This window comes from Thamnophis sirtalis, unplaced genomic scaffold, assembly GCF_051295495.1.
Source record: "Thamnophis sirtalis isolate CommonGarterSnake01/CBP01778 unplaced genomic scaffold, rThaSir2_p1.2 scaffold_2, whole genome shotgun sequence".
NCBI classification, from domain to species: Eukaryota; Metazoa; Chordata; class Lepidosauria; order Squamata; family Natricidae; genus Thamnophis; species Thamnophis sirtalis.
In genome coordinates this window covers 18,801,814-18,817,584 of record NW_028261382.1, presented here as the reverse complement: position 1 = coordinate 18,817,584, position 15,771 = coordinate 18,801,814, and positions in this window count along the sequence as shown.

Genomic DNA, 15,771 nt, shown 5'->3' with positions numbered 1-15,771 from the left:
ACACCCTTCCTTGGGCCAGAAGTATCCAGAGTGAGAACTCTAGAGCTTTAGGTTAGCTTTCCAAAACCCTGGTAAGTAACCTTCGGGGATATCTAAAACTTATTGTTAAAGTAAAATAAATTTCTCTTCAAATTGAACTTGATTCCTAGGACTTACATCAGAGGGGTCAAACTCAATTTCATTCAGGGTTGTGTTTGATCCTGGAGGTCCTGGGGGGGGGGGCTGCGTGGCCATGTTGGATGTGGCCAGGGGTGGGCGTGACATGGGACTCATGTGGGGGGGGTACTCATGGTGGCCAAGTGTTAATGCAGGACTTCCCTAAGACCCTCCCTCCCTCTCATTATAATCTCCTTCCTTCCTTCCTTCCTTCCTTCCTTCCTTCCTTCCTTCCTTCCTTCCTTCCTTCCTTCCTTCCTTCCTTCCTTTTCTTCTTTTTCCTTCCCTCTTCATTCTTGTATTCACTGGCAGAGGCACTGCGAGCTGGTCCTTTGCTGTTTCCAGGCTGGCTCCATGGGCCAGATCTAAGCATCCCACAGGCCAGATTTGGCCCACAGATTTTCCCCACGGGCCTTGAGTTTGACACCCCTGACTTACATGGTCTTGTCCATATGGTGTTCTTACAAATAATGGAGAAGTAACTTACTGCTGCTTTCTCCTGAAATATTTTTTAAACCCTCAATCTTGGCCCTTTGAGAAAGCTAGGATTCCAGTTAATCTTATTTCCTCCCATAAAGCCATCACTCCCTCCATATATTGGTAAGAATGATTTGTCGGAGTTTGTTGCAGAAAAATCAAATCCAGAAAGCACACACAGATAACTGATTCAGCTGCATTCATTAACTTCTTTATATACATAATTACAGATGAATCATGTACAATACCAATAGTAGATTCTTTCAATGTGGTAGAAGTTACAAGCAGGACAGAACCATTTCATTTCAGAGTTCAGAGCAGACAGAGATCAGTCTTGTTTCAGTTTCAATTCTTTGCACAGACTCAGAATATTGCAGGCTAAACCATGCCCTGGCCCCTAGCTCTTTCAGCTCCTATTGGCTGACCTTGTTGCTATGCCTATTCATTGGCTGACCTTGTTACCATGTCTTTCCCAATCATGAATATTCTAACATGATTACCGTATTTTCACCCATATAACCCGCGGGTTATATGCAGTTTTTACATGCACAGCGCCCCCCTGCGGGTTATATGCGTGGGCGGGGTATACGGAAGATATTTTACACGATCGGAGGCTTGCACAGGCTTGTTTCTCCGTTTCTTCCCCCACCCCGATCTCAGCTGTTTCCTTCTCCTCCGTTCCTTTCCTCTTCCCCAGCTTGCGCAGGCTTGTTTCTCCGTTTCTTCCCCCACCCCGATCTCAGCTGTTTCCTTCTCCTCCGTTCCTTTCCTCTTCCCCAGCTTGCGCAGGCTTGTTTCTCCGTTTCTTCCCCCACCCCGATCTCAGCTGTTTCCTTCTCCTCCGTTCCTTTCCTCTTCCCCAGCTTGCGCAGGCTTGTTTCTCCGTTTCTTCCCCCACCCCGATCTCAGCTGTTTCCTTCTCCTCCGTTCCTTTCCTCTTCCCCAGCTTGCGCAGGCTTGTTTCTCCGTTTCTTCCCCCACCCCGATCTCAGCTGTTTCCTTCTCCTCCGTTCCTTTCCTCTTCCCCAGCTTGCGCAGGCTTGTTTCTCCGTTTCTTCCCCCACCCCGATCTCAGCTGTTTCCTTCTCCTCCGTTCCTTTCCTCTTCCCCAGCTTGCGCAGGCTTGTTTCTCCGTTTCTTCCCCCACCCCGATCTCAGCTGTTTCCTTCTCCTCCATTCCTTTCCTCTTCCCCAGCTTGCGCAGGCTTGTTTCTCCGTTTCTTCCCCCACCCCGATCTCAGCTGTTTCCTTCTCCTCCGTTCCTTTCCTCTTCCCCAGCTTGCGCAGGCTTGTTTCTCCGTTTCTTCCCCCACCCCGATCTCAGCTGTTTCCTTCTCCTCCGTTCCTTTCCTCTTCCCCAGCTTGCGCAGGCTTGTTTCTCCGTTTCTTCCCCCCCCCATCTCAGCTGTTTCCCTTCTCTCTTACTCGTCGCGGGTTATATGCGTGGGCGGGTTATATGCGTGGGCGGGGTATACGGAAGATATTTTACACGATCCGGAAAACCCGCGGGTTATATGCGTGGGCGGGTTATTTGCGTGGGCGGGTTATATGGGTGAAAATACGGTAATCAATGTAACAACTTGTCTCCTGGGGTTGTGAGTGACTCATCACTGGAGATTTCCCTGAATAGAATGGACAACCATTTATCCAGGGTGCTATGAGGTCTCCCACCTTGGGCAGGGGATTGGACTAGAAGACCTCCAAGGTCCTTTTCAATCCTAGGATTCTATGAGTCTAAATTTAGATGGACCTCATTAGTACTTCAAAACCAAACAACCAAGGTTGTAAACTACATTGGGAAGCTATAAACTAAAAGTTATTACCAAATTAAATCTTTCAATATGACAGAAGGAAGAAATATCACATGCACGATGGGAGAATAATCCTGTTACTATATTTAATTTTCAATGCATGGAAATATCAATGAAATCCAATCATTTTCCCAGCACCAGGCTTACCTACTTCTTTTTAGTGTGTGCTAATTGCACAGCATAAAACATCCAGAAGGAGCTCGGAGTTTAGAAAAAGTTGTGCATCTTTGCTTGCAAGATGTACTTTTGATCAAGTGCTTTGAATGAAACCTTTGAGGAGGCTACCATTCAAATGTCTCAAAGTACAAATTTCATTTTAAATTCAGTGCATCTCTAGAAAATATCCTCTTATTAATATATTTCAGGACTGTTTGGATGGAATTCAGAAAGGGACTTTGGAGGATGCAGCAATGGAAACATAGCACCTTCTGTGACTCATCGAAATAGCCGTGTCTCACTCCACCATCCCATAGCTGCACTACTGTCCTTGACACAGATGGGGCTGTTTTAATGAGTTGTTATCAAATGCTGCATTTGCACCCTCATAACTTCCAAAAATCCCTTCCAAAATTAAATCAGAAGTATTGCAGCACCCTACTGTTGTTTGCTTATTTCAGTAAAGGGTAAAGGTTCCCCTCGCACATATGTGCTAGTCGTTCCTGACTCTAGAGGGCAGTGCTCATCTCTGTTTTAAAGCCAAAGAGCACTGTCTGAATACATCTCCGTGGTCATGTGGCTGGCATGACTAAATGCTGAAGGCACACGGAACACTGTTATTTCTCATCAAAGTTCCTATTTTTCTACTTGCATTTTTACATGCTTTTGAACTGCTAGATTGGCAGAAGCTGGGACAACTAACAGGAGTTCATTCTGTTATGTGGCACTAGGGATTTGAACCGCCGAACTGCTGACCTTTCTGATTGATAAGCTCAGCATCTTAGCCACTGAGCCGCTACTTCCCTACATTGCTTATTATAACAATACTTTTTTGGGGGGTCATCACAATATCCTTGCTTGGTAGTAGGATGGATAGATAGACTGATTGTTCAGTTGCAAAATGCATACTTAGTAGACAGAGTTTTCAATCCATCCGGTTTCAAGCTAGAAATGGGAAAAAGTTCCTGTCTGTATATTTGGAGAACGTCTGCCAGATAGGGTAAGTAATACTGAACTTCATGGTCCAATGCCAAAGTTAATATAAGGTGGCTTCCAGTGAATGTGATATTGAGCAATAACAGTGTTTCCTAATAACCTAGTCTGGTTAGAACTTTCATCCATTGTCATAAAAGTATGTTTAACTTTCTCACCACTTCTCTTTTTTTATATTTGTACTTCAGATCAGGTCATATCAGGTGACCTCCGGCCATTTGAAAAAAAAAAGGGAGGGGGAAGGAAAAAGGAAGGGGGAAAATGTTAGCCACATAAGAAAAATTAATACAATCATTTGAGTGGCATGCCAACAGAAATTTCTAATGTTATGAACATTTGTTTGGGAAGTGGAAAACAATCCAACTTTTGTTTGGGAAGTTGAAAAAAAATGCAACAACTTCTGGAAGGAGGTAGCAACAAACCAACTTTATATTCTCCAATAAAACTACCTTGATGATTTCATGTAGCTGTACCAAGTCAAGCTTGCTTTGAGGGAGACTACAAGCAATTTGAAGCCCTGGGGCAATATTATTTTAATTAATAGTAGTATAATTGATCCAAGATCATCACATATGGGGACTGCAGACAAGAAATTAAAAGACGCTTGCTCCTGGGGAGGAAAATCTAGACAGCATCCTAAAAAGCAGAGACATCACCCTGCCAACAAAAGGGCGTATAGTCAAGGCTATGGTTTTCTAGTTGTAATCTATGGCTATGAAAGTTGGAGCATAGGAAAGGCTGAGCACCAAGGAATGGAAGCCTTTGAACTATGGTGCTGGAGAAGACTCCTGCAAGGCGATCCAACCAGTCAGTCCTAGAGGAGATCAACCCTGACTGCTCTTTAGAAGGCCAGATCCTGAAGAATGAAACTCAAGTACTTTGGCCACCTAATGAGAAGGAAGGACTCCCTGGAGAAGAGCCCAATGCTGGGAAAGACTGAGGGTAAAAGAAGAAGGGGACGGCAGAGAATGAGGTGGCCAGATGGAATCGCTGAAGCAGTTGGCATGAGCTTAAATGGATGGTAGAGGAGACAGGAAGGTCTGGAGGAACATTGCCCATGGGGTTGGGATGGGTCGGACATGACTTTGCAACTAAGAAAAATAATTGATACCAGCTCCCTGCAGGAAAAGACAATCCCACTTAGTATGAAAAAGCTGAATCGGTTAGCAGGGATGATCAGTTGAGTGCAAGACTTGTCAAAGTGAAGGGCCGTAGATTTACTTTGGCAAACACAGGCAACATAGTCTATTTCATTTCATGGCCAGGTTGGTCTTGGAGTGACCAGCTTTACCTGCAGAGTGTGTGTGTGTGTGTGTGTGTGTGTGTGTGTGTGCGCGTGTGTTGGGTTCCGGATCCCGGTATTGTGCAACGGGGCCAGGGGTCCACCACATGCTTGTGCGCAGTGTGCACATGCATAATTACCGCCCATAACGCTCCGAGACGCCTCCAGCTGCTTGACGAAGCATCAAGCAGGCGCCGTATACTCCATACGGATGCGCGGAAGCCCTGATCAGCTCAAATACAGGTAAGGAGCATGGGTGGGTAGGTGGGTCCTCTGGAGCACCATACTAGAATGGTAGCTGGTGCTCTCAGCAGGCCCCGCTCTGTCCGTACTGGGGCATATTGGTTGTATCTGACCACTGGTATGTGTTCCCTCAGGTGTATGAAAGAGCAAGATTGATAGTAAGAGCCTTCATTTCAAGGTTGTTCTCTTTATAACCTGAAACAGCCTGGGGTCCTCATTGAAGGACAGCCTATAGATACAAATAGGGGAAAAAACCATTCCAATCAAGAAAACTCTGTAGATCAGTGGTGAAATTCATTTTTTTTACTACCGGTTCTGTGGGCGTGGCTTGGTGGTCTCCTGTGATTGAATGGGTGTGGCCAATTCGATGTCACTCATGGCCATGCCCACTTAATCACATGCCCACCAAACCATGCCCACAGAACCCGGTACGAAAAAAATGTGTGTATGAGTCCATTCACAGCAGAGCTGCTGTGAATTTATGTTGAAGTTTAATGAAAGATAAATTTGATGGATTAAATAGAGTTCATGCAGCTATTCCTCATGCATTTAATCATTTATCTGGTCACAATTCGGTGGAAGGCCTTGGAACACAAGACATTTCCCCACAAGCCATTTCCAAGCCATTTCAAAGCTCAAAGGTGACTGATTGTGCATTGCTGTTCCAAAGTTTTCACGATATAAAGGAAAGCAGGGAGGTGGTTGGCCCCTTGCCCCAATCTTTTGGCTCTCTCTTCTCCGCATGCTTTCTCATCGCCACACTTCATCTGTTGTCCTTGTTGTTGAACAGTGAGAGAAAAAGTCTTTTCTAAAGAGGGGGAAAAAAGGAAATCCATAATCACACCGGGAGATTCCATTACATCACAGAGAATGATGTAATTCTACACAGCCTCCTGGGCCCTTGGGAGAAAGCAAAGAAATTGTGTGCTCTCTCCCTCGCTCTCTCCCTCCCTCCCCCTCTCTCGCTCTTCCTTCTCCCTTCATTTCCTTCAGGCAGGTGTGTGGCTGATAAAATTTAAGGTATCAAATGCTGACCCTGAATTGTTTGTTGTGGGAATGCAAGGAGCAGAAGAAGAAGAAGAAAAAAGAACACCTGTGAACCTGATTCTTTATGCGCCACGATGCCCTGCTCTGTGGTTAGGCGATTATTCACGTTCCCTGAGCGGCTTACCGAATCAGATGAATTCATATAAAAGAAGCCGAGTTCCTTTCAGAGGTACGTGGCGCAACTCCGCAAAGCCATGCTTGGAGACAACCAACTGGCCAGCAGCTGTTGCAAGTCCAAATGCTTGTAATTGGGAAGGGGAGGTTGGGTTGGGTGGGTGGGGGACGAGCAACAGTAGTAGACAATGCTTTCCTGTGCGATTGCTCTGCTTTGAATTGGCCTCCATTTGTAAAGGAGGAAAGTGATCTTCAAGCGATATAAAATGGCAAGCGGCCCAAAGTCCAACTGGAATTCAGGCAGTGGTGGGTTTCAAAAATGTTCAAACCTACTCTGTGGGTGTGGCCTCTTTTGTGGGAGTGGCTTGCCACCCATGTCACCAGATGGGTGTGGCTTGCTGCCCATGTGACCAGATATGAAGATGCCGACAACACTTGTCAGAACCACCTTAAATTACCTCACACACAGCACTGGCATGCATAAGAATATGATGTAAATTGTTTTTTAAAAGGCATCTTTGGTTTGCATTAAAACAACTTCAACACACACAATGTTCTGATTGTACCACAAACGCAGTAGTCATCCTTACCTTTCACAGAGGCACTGAGTTTTATAAATATGAGCATGATAGTGTAGAATAATCATATCCAAGGACCAGTGGTGGGTTTCAAATTTTTTTGGAACCTCTTCTGTAGGTGTGGCCTGCTTTCCGGGTCCACTGGTGGAACCTCTTCTAACTGGTTCGGTAGATTTGACGAACCGGTTCTACCGAATAGGTGCGAACTGGTGGGAACCCACCTCTGAATTCAGGACAAGTGGATTGAAAAGTGTAAATGCTACTCTCGGGATTTCTTATTTCTTTTCGTGCTCTGCAAAGGTGGAAATGTGTAGTCCTGTGTAGACCACCATCTTTGATGCTTCCTTCTACAGTAGAATGGTGATGAAGATCAACCCTCAACTGACCAGGCTGTGTTATGTCACCATCGTGGTGATTGGTATGATCTCTACTATAACAATGTGATTTAACATGGGTAAGTGATAGCTCTGTGGTCAACCAAGTGTTCAGAAGATGTCAGGTGAAAGGAGAAAAACTTGGGGCCTCCTTGCAATGGATATTGGGGAAAGAGGAAGAGAAATCATGAGGATGCTGAGCTGAAAAATGCATCATAGATAGTGAAGGTTGGAAGGAATTTTGGAGATTGTTTGGTGTAGCTAATTGCACAGTAGAGCTATGTCAGCAAACATGGTAGGAATAGAGGTGGTATTCAGCAGGTTCTGACCAGATCTGTAGAAACAGTAGTGGAAATTTTGAGTAGTTCAGAGACCCAGTAAATACCACCTCTGACTGGCCTCGCCCCCATGTATTCTCTGCCTCCTGAGTTCCAGCTGATTGGGAGGGAATAGGGATTTTGCAGTATCCTTCCCCTGTCACGCCCACCAAGTCATACACACCAAGCCATGCCACGTCCACTAAGCCACGCCCACAGTAAAAAAAATTGAATCCCACCACTGGGTAGGAGGTCATTCAGCATCAGGTTAAACACCTGCACGAGTCCATCACCTCTTGATTTTTCTATTCTATTCCATTGTTTCAAAACCTACGCCATTGTTGAATAGCTCAGACGGTTGTGAAACTTTTCCTAACATCTTAGCTGAAATCTGGTGTATTCCTTGTACTTTTAAGACAGCATTTCTTGTCTGTCTTCCAGGACAACTCTTAAACAATTCTGCCTTGTCTTCTACCCGACAGTCCTTCAGATACTTGAAGACAATTATTGTGTCTTCCCATAATTCTTTCTTTCTCCCTCTGCTTCTTTACTTTTCTTTGTCTTTTTCTCATGGATGGAATAAATTTCCAATTCAATGTAATGGTATTGATTTACTCCACTTTTGATCCTCAAAGGAATCCAAGAACACACACTCAGAGAGTTTGTAATTGGCCTCCCGCTAAAGCACTGACTAGTTTGACTTAACTTTCATAGGGCAGAGTTTTTACACAGGCGTCCAAATATTCCTAGATAGCCACTGTTCATTCTATGGATTTCTTTGATGTTGTGGTTTCATCAGACTGTGAGGTCCATCAATCTTAACTTGGAGGCCTTTAACAGTATTCCATCAAATATTAGAATTAAAGTAGCCAGCATGTTAATTAATAAAGCCATAAATAACTGATGGCATACCTTTGGCTTTGAATGATCAGAATTTATAGTCTTGCCCTATGCTAATTCATAAAAGAATGATCCAGATTTGGAGTCAGATTAAAGAACTTTATGGAAGCTGTGGAAATATGCTGGACTGGAGATCCCCATGATGTGACACAATGACCATGATATAACATGATCTGCCTGGTAGCAGCACAAAATGCATTTTGCTCCCTTCTCTGTTTCATTACGTTGAAAATTGAGAACTACAGTGGATCCGTCCCATTCTCTTGTTATTGTTGTTAGTTGCGAAGTCATGTCCCACCCATTGCGACCCCATGGACAATATTCCTCCAGGCCTTCCTCTCCTCCACCATCCTCTGGAGTCCATTTAAGCTCATGCTGACTGCTTCGGTGACTCCATCCAGTTACCTCATTCTCTGTCATCCCGTTCTTCTTTTGCCCTCAGTCTTTCCCAGCATTAGGCTCTTCTCCAGTGAGTCCTTCCTTCTCATTAGGTGGCCTAAGTCTTTGAGTTTCCTCTTCAGGATCTGGCCTTCTAAAGAGCTGTCCAAAATTCTCAAGCCAAGCTTTTCACATTTCCTAATTCCATCCCGATACCTCACCACGAACATTTAAAAAAATGTCTCCTTATACCTGGAGACTACCCAGATGAATATCTAACCTTGCACCCCATGTGACAGACTTTGAATCTTTCTCATATCAATGAATCCCGGGTGCTTTTTTTGGACTGCAAAGACTATGATCCAGAGCTGAGGTGATTTACGATGCTAGAATAAATAGTCCAACAATATCTGGAGAAACGAAATGGCATCCGGAGAGTGAGGAAGTACACAGAAAGTAAATGAATGCTGACCTGTAAAATACAGGTCATCCTCAACTTGTTAATTGCCAAGTTGTGTCCCACCCATTGCAAACCCCATGGACAATGTTCCTCCAGGCTTTCCTGTCTTCTATCATTCCCAGGAGTCCATTTAAGCTCACATCAACTGCTTCAGTGACTCCATCCATCCACCTCATTCTCTGCTGTCCCCTTCTTCTTTTGCCCTCAATCATTCCCAGCATTAGGCTCTGGAGTCCTTCCTTCTCATTAGGTGGCCAAAGTATTTGAGTTTCATTTTCAGGATCTGGCCTTCTAGAGAGCAGTCAAGATTGATTTCCTCTAGGACTGACCAGTTTGATTGCCTTGCAGTCCACGGGACTCGCAGGAGTCTTCTCCAGCACCATAGTTCAAAGGCCTCAATTCTTTGGCACTCAGCCTTTCTTATGGTCCAACTTTCACAGCCATCCATTGCAACTGGAAAATGCAATTATCTACTGTTCTTTTTCATTCTTCATCATTCTTCATCATAACTCTACTGTTGATACAGATACACTTACGACCACAGAAAGCAACTCCTTTTGTTTATGTCCTTTAGAATGCATCAGGTGACAGAGCAACCCTGTAGAAAATCCTTCTTCCCAATAGTGTTGGTTGGGTCTCCTGCCCTGCCCTATCTAAGACCTAGGATGAATTTAAACTAGTTGATCACATTTATCCTTGGAAATAATCTCATACACGTCCTTTTGACAGTAGGGTCAGGGCAGCTAATGACAGTAAAGATGGCAAAATGCAATTTAGTCAATTACTTTAATTAAATTTCAAACTATGTAATGTCTTCCCATTTATATAGCCAGCTAACAGGAGGAAAAGCCATCCAGCTCATCAGCCTCCGTTTAAGTAGGCGAAATGCGGCCACGCGATCCGTCTCGATGCATCATCCTTTCAGCCTTTCTCTGAATGGTAAAGATAATTATGGGTTTTTAGCAACTGCAGCTTATTCTTTGGCAAGAAAAGGTTGATTCTTCCCTCCCCTCCTTCCTCAATGTTCTTTTATAAGAAAAAAGTTCTCCAGCCTCTCTGAATGCGCGCATACGCACGCGCGCACACACACACACACACACACACACACACACACACACACACACACACACCTTTCAAAGATCATAATCTGATATTTACAGACTGAGTAACATTTGATAGTACCAGAGTAAAAAGGGTGTAGAACACATCTCTATTTCAATGAATCTTTTTTAAAAAATATATATATATTATTTGAAATTGGAGTAAACGGGGTGGGATCGAGTGGGCAAACAGCTTTGTGCTGTCACATCAAAAAATAATTGCTGCAAGGAGCTGTTTGATGGAGCTAGAGAACATGGAACAGTGGGCTAGATCCACAGTAATATGAAGTCCATGTGAGTACCTTAACCACTAGAGCAGGGGTTGGCAACCTTAAACACTCAAAGAGCCACAAAGGTCCTAATGGGAAGCCCCCCATTCACTTCTGGAGCTGAGCAGAAGTCTGGTTTCCCCACCATAGAGTCTCCTCCTAGTACAGCATTCTTTTTCTTCTACGTGTCCTAACTGAAAGCCCTATCAATTGTGGAGCTGACTGATGACAGGGAGCTGCAGCAGAAGGATGAAAGAGCCACATGCGGCTCCAGAGCCTTGGGTTGCTGACTCCTGCCCTAGACCAATGTGCCAGTTTGGTCTAGAGGTTAAGGTACTAGGCTAAAAAACATGGGGATGTGAGTTCCACCATAGCCATGAAAACCAGCTGGGTGACCTTGGGCCAGTCACTCTCTCTCAGCCCAACTCACCTCAGAGGGCAGCTGTTATGGGGAAAATGGAAGGAAGGTGTGTTGGATATGTCTGCCTCCTTGGGCTATTTGCAGGGGTGAAATCAATTTACCTTCACTACCGGCTCACAAATGTGAGTGCATGCATGAGCAGGACTTTCTGTGCATGTACAGAGCGTCAAAATGGGACATGATGACGTCTGGGTGGGTAGGCGGAGCCTCCCACCGCTGGTGCTATCAGTTCACCTGAACTGGATAGAACCGGCTGAATTGCACCACTGGCTATTTGTAAAAATAATAAAGGCGGGATACAAATGAGTAACTTATGGAGTTGGCAGAAATGGCTAAATTGACTATTTTGATTAAAAGAAAAGAATATAATAGTTTTGTTTCCACCTGGAAACCACTTCTGAACTTTGTGCTTGAGGTGGAAAAAAGTGAAGCACTGATTGTGGGTTTTACCGATTAGATTGATAGATGCTTATAGAAATGGCTAGCTTATATTACTATGAAAAAGCAAAAAGTTGAGGTTTGATGTTAATGCCTTATTTTGCTGCAACAGAGGGAGTCAGAAGTCAACACTTTTTTTCTTTTTCCCAACCTTTCCTCACTTCTCTTCCCCCCTTTTCTCCCCACTGCTTCCCTTTTTTCCTTTTGTATTTTGTGTCTTATCTTATAACCTAATAAAATGTTTAAAACCTGGGGGGAAAACCTGGATGTATATTAAGTATTTGGATCAGGCATTGGAATGTCGATGTGTAATGGTGGCATATAAACAATGTCGCTGTGAATGTTTCCTCAATAGGGTGTGATGATGTGGTGGAACCACAGCCTGAAGATGGACACGGAAGGACATGGATTAAAAGTTAAATATGCTATTTGAGGCACATCAGCCAGATTGGTGTCAGTGGCTATAACTAGCTTTAAGGAAGCACTTCACATTGTGGAAGTCATTTTAGAGTGTAGAATAATAGGATTGGAAGGGACCTAAGAGGTCTTCTAATCCAACCCACCTGCTCATGGCAGGAGATCCTATACCTATTCTGGACTTTCTTTGGCCTTGATGGGGTGGAGACATGTTTTGCCACAGTGAAGTACAAGAACCAATACAATTCATCTTGTTCAGAAGCGGAAGTGACATTATTCACCTCACTGAGGTATTGCGTGTCCCTGTTACTCCAGGGCTACTGGAGAGTAACTATGAGAGGGGACCAATAGAATAGTTAAGCCTCAAATAAATAGAGGAATCATAAGAGTTGAGGCTATGAGTAGCGAAAAAGAAAGGAAACAGAGTTCCTGATTCCATTGTAGGACAAAATAAAAGCCCTTCACGCTTCACTTCACTTCATTCACCTCACTTCACTTCAGCCATCCATCATTGCAAAGCAGCCCAAACCCTACAAAACACAGTGATTGGATATCTGAAAATAGATAAATGATCCACTGGTTCTAATTCTCACCAAAAACTGTGAGTGGAGCGCCAGATTCCACCATGTCTGTTGGACAGAGAGGAAAATTAAAGACCATGATTGAAATGAGGAGAAGGCTTGGAGAAATAGAATTCACCCATCTCCGTCCCACATCCTGACTCGCCAAAGTTTATTTATCCATGTGTATTTATTAAATTTGTTTGCTTCCCATCTCGCTGTGATGGTCTATACCCATAAATGGTGAACCTATGGCACATGTGCCACAGGTGGCACGCAGAGCCCTCTCTGCGGCCACGCGAACTGTCACCCAGCTCAGCTCCACTGCACATGTGCACATACGCCTCCAGCCAGCCAGCTAATGTTCAGGTCTCTGCCATGCATGCACTGGGGGAGAGGCACATGCAGGAGACACATGCGTATGCACTGAGGCCTTGTGGGGGGTTGGGGGGAGCAAGGGGAGGTGCGGCACGTCCCTCCCATAACCTGTTTTTGCTCCCAGGAGGCAGCAGAGAGGCCTATTAGGCCAAAAATTGGGGCATGGCGGGGTTGTGCACGCATGCACGGGGGTGGTGGAGCACGGGGGTCATGTCTGCATGCATAGGAGGTGCAGGGTGTGTGTGTCATGCATGCATTGCATTATGGGTGCATTTTCAGCACACGACGACAAAAAGGTTAGCCATCACTAGTATATACCTTCTACTACCAGGATGGCGAACCTATGGCACGCATGCCACAGGTAGCACACGGAGCCATTTGTCAGGGCATGTGAGGCGTTCCCCTGTCAGCTGGCAAGCGCGCATGGGCAAACCGGAAGGGTTATAGGGTCGTTTTTAGTCCTCCGGACCCTTCAGGAAAGCCTCCTGAAAGTTCCTGAAGGTTCCGGAGGACTAAAAATGGCCCTACAAGCAAACCAGAAGTCCGTTCCCGAACTTCTGGTTTGCCCATAGGGCCAGTTTCTTGTGCTCCAGAGGCTTCAGGGAAGCTCCTGAAGCATCTGGAGGGGCTCCGGGGGGGGGAGGAGGCTTTTTTCGCCCTCCCCAGGCTCCTATAAAGCCTTTGGAGCCTGGGGAGGGCGAAAAAAGCATGCAAAAATGGGGGGGGAGCACCTTCATGCACGCATGTGCAATGGGGGTGTGTCACACATTGCATTATGTGTGTGGCATGCCTGCGCCCGCACCACCACCCCGCACTCCCTCCGCTTATGGCACGTGAGCCAAAAACGTTCACCTTCGCTGTTCTACTATATATTCTGATTGTAATATGTTCTGTTACGTATGTTCCAAGTTTTACTGCCTGCATAAATAAGGAAGTATTTCCATCATTTAATTTCCCAACCTGGTGCTCTGGAAATCATTCATAAAAAATAAATAATTACGAGCTTAGCAAGAGGGAAGCTTTTCTGCTGGAGATGTTGCAAGATTCTGGGCCGAAGGGCTTCCTGTGGTTCAGGCTGGTTCTTGGCAGAACTGAGCTGCGATAAGGATGCTTTGAAGATGGGAAAGGGGGGGAAAGCATTACGGGAGGCTTTCTGGAGTCAAACAGAGGCCGGATAGCCATTTGTCAAAGATGCTTTAATTTGAATTCCTACTCTGAGCAGAGCGTGGGGCTCACCAGCCTCAAAAGCCCCTTCCTAAGAGTAGAGTCGGAGGGTTTAGTCATTTTTAAGGGCTTTTTCCTCTGTGCTGGGAGAATGTGGGGTGACCAAGGACTGTATTTGACATTTCAAATACAATCAGATTTCAAAACGGAACCACAAGTGTTGAGTCAATGAATAGTGAAAGAGAAGGGAAGCAAGAGTTGCTGATTTCATTGTAGGCGAAACATCAAAATTCTTCACACTTTGCTTCACTTACAGATACAGATTAACAGAGTTGGAAGGGACCTTGTAGGTCATCTAGTCAACCCCCCATGCCCAAGCAGACCCTACACCATTTTTGACAGATGGCAGTCCAGTCTCTTTTTGGAAGCTTCCAGTGATGAAGCTCCCACAACTTCTAAACGCAAGCTGTTCCATTGGGTGATTGTTCTCACTGTCAGAAAATTTCTCCTTATTTCTAGGTTGAATCTCTCCTTGGTCATTTTCCATCTATTATACTTGACTGGCCTTCAGGTGCTTTGGAGAATAGCTGGACCCCCCTCTCCTCTCCGTGCAGCCCCTCAAATATTGCAACACTGCTATCCTGTCTCCCCTGATCCTTCTCTTTATTAGACTAGCTATGCCCAGTTCCTATAACCATTCATGGTATCTTTTAGCCTCCTAATCATCCTGATTGCTCTTCTCTGCACTCTAGAAAGTGAGCAGAGAGTCTCAAGATCTTTTTTTTTTATAATGTGGTGACCAAAACTGGATGCAGAGTTCTAGGTGTGGTCTTACTAGGGCTTTATAGAGTGGTCTTAGTACCTCAGTTGATCTTGAGTCTATCCCTCTATTAATGCAATTTAGGATTGCATTGGCTTCACCCATCCCTCTTTGTAGAGCAGTGCCCCTTGAAAATGCAGTTTGATGGGGATTTGAAAATAGACCAATGACCCTTAGTTCTAATTCTCACCAAAATAAATGCAGAGTTACCCCATGGGAAGATAATAGGCCAATAAATTTGATGAATAAAAATAAGTAACTAAATTAAGGACTGACTTGTAGAGGTTGACTGGGGAATAGTGATAACTGGATAGCACCATGTCGTGCACTTTTGGCACTTAGATTTCTTATTTATTAACTCCTTTTGGTAGTGAGTATCAGAGAGGATGGCTGGGGGAGAGTGAAGTCATTCTTAAGTTGTTTTACTACAATTTAGAGCTTTTTTGTCTGTGCCCTTATGATTTGTTCTTTTCTAAATTGTTCTCTGCTTTTGGAAATGTAAGCCTCCTCGAATCATTTAGAGCCAATTTGTCTAAATTGGATAAATCATAATAATTATTATGGTTTCTTTAACCCCATTCAAGCCTATTATAGTATTTCCATTATAGCCGCAGAGGATTAGCTTTTATTTATGGTGACTAGTCTTCATATCCTGACTTTCAAGGATAAGGAGGCAAGATGGCTTGCAAGGAACATAAACAACTGCAAATAAAAAGCATATGGAAGGTTACTTGAAACCAAAGGAAGAATCATGGGGGAGACTTCCTGTGTGACACTTGGTAGTAATGGTTTGCTCAAATAGAAGAAAGATTCATATGAGCAGGGTACAAGGGGGAGGGGGTTCATTGCCTGTTATTTGTTCCCTCTCAGTTGGGGTCAGAGAGGCCTCCATGAAACTAGGTGACGTCTGAAGTTACT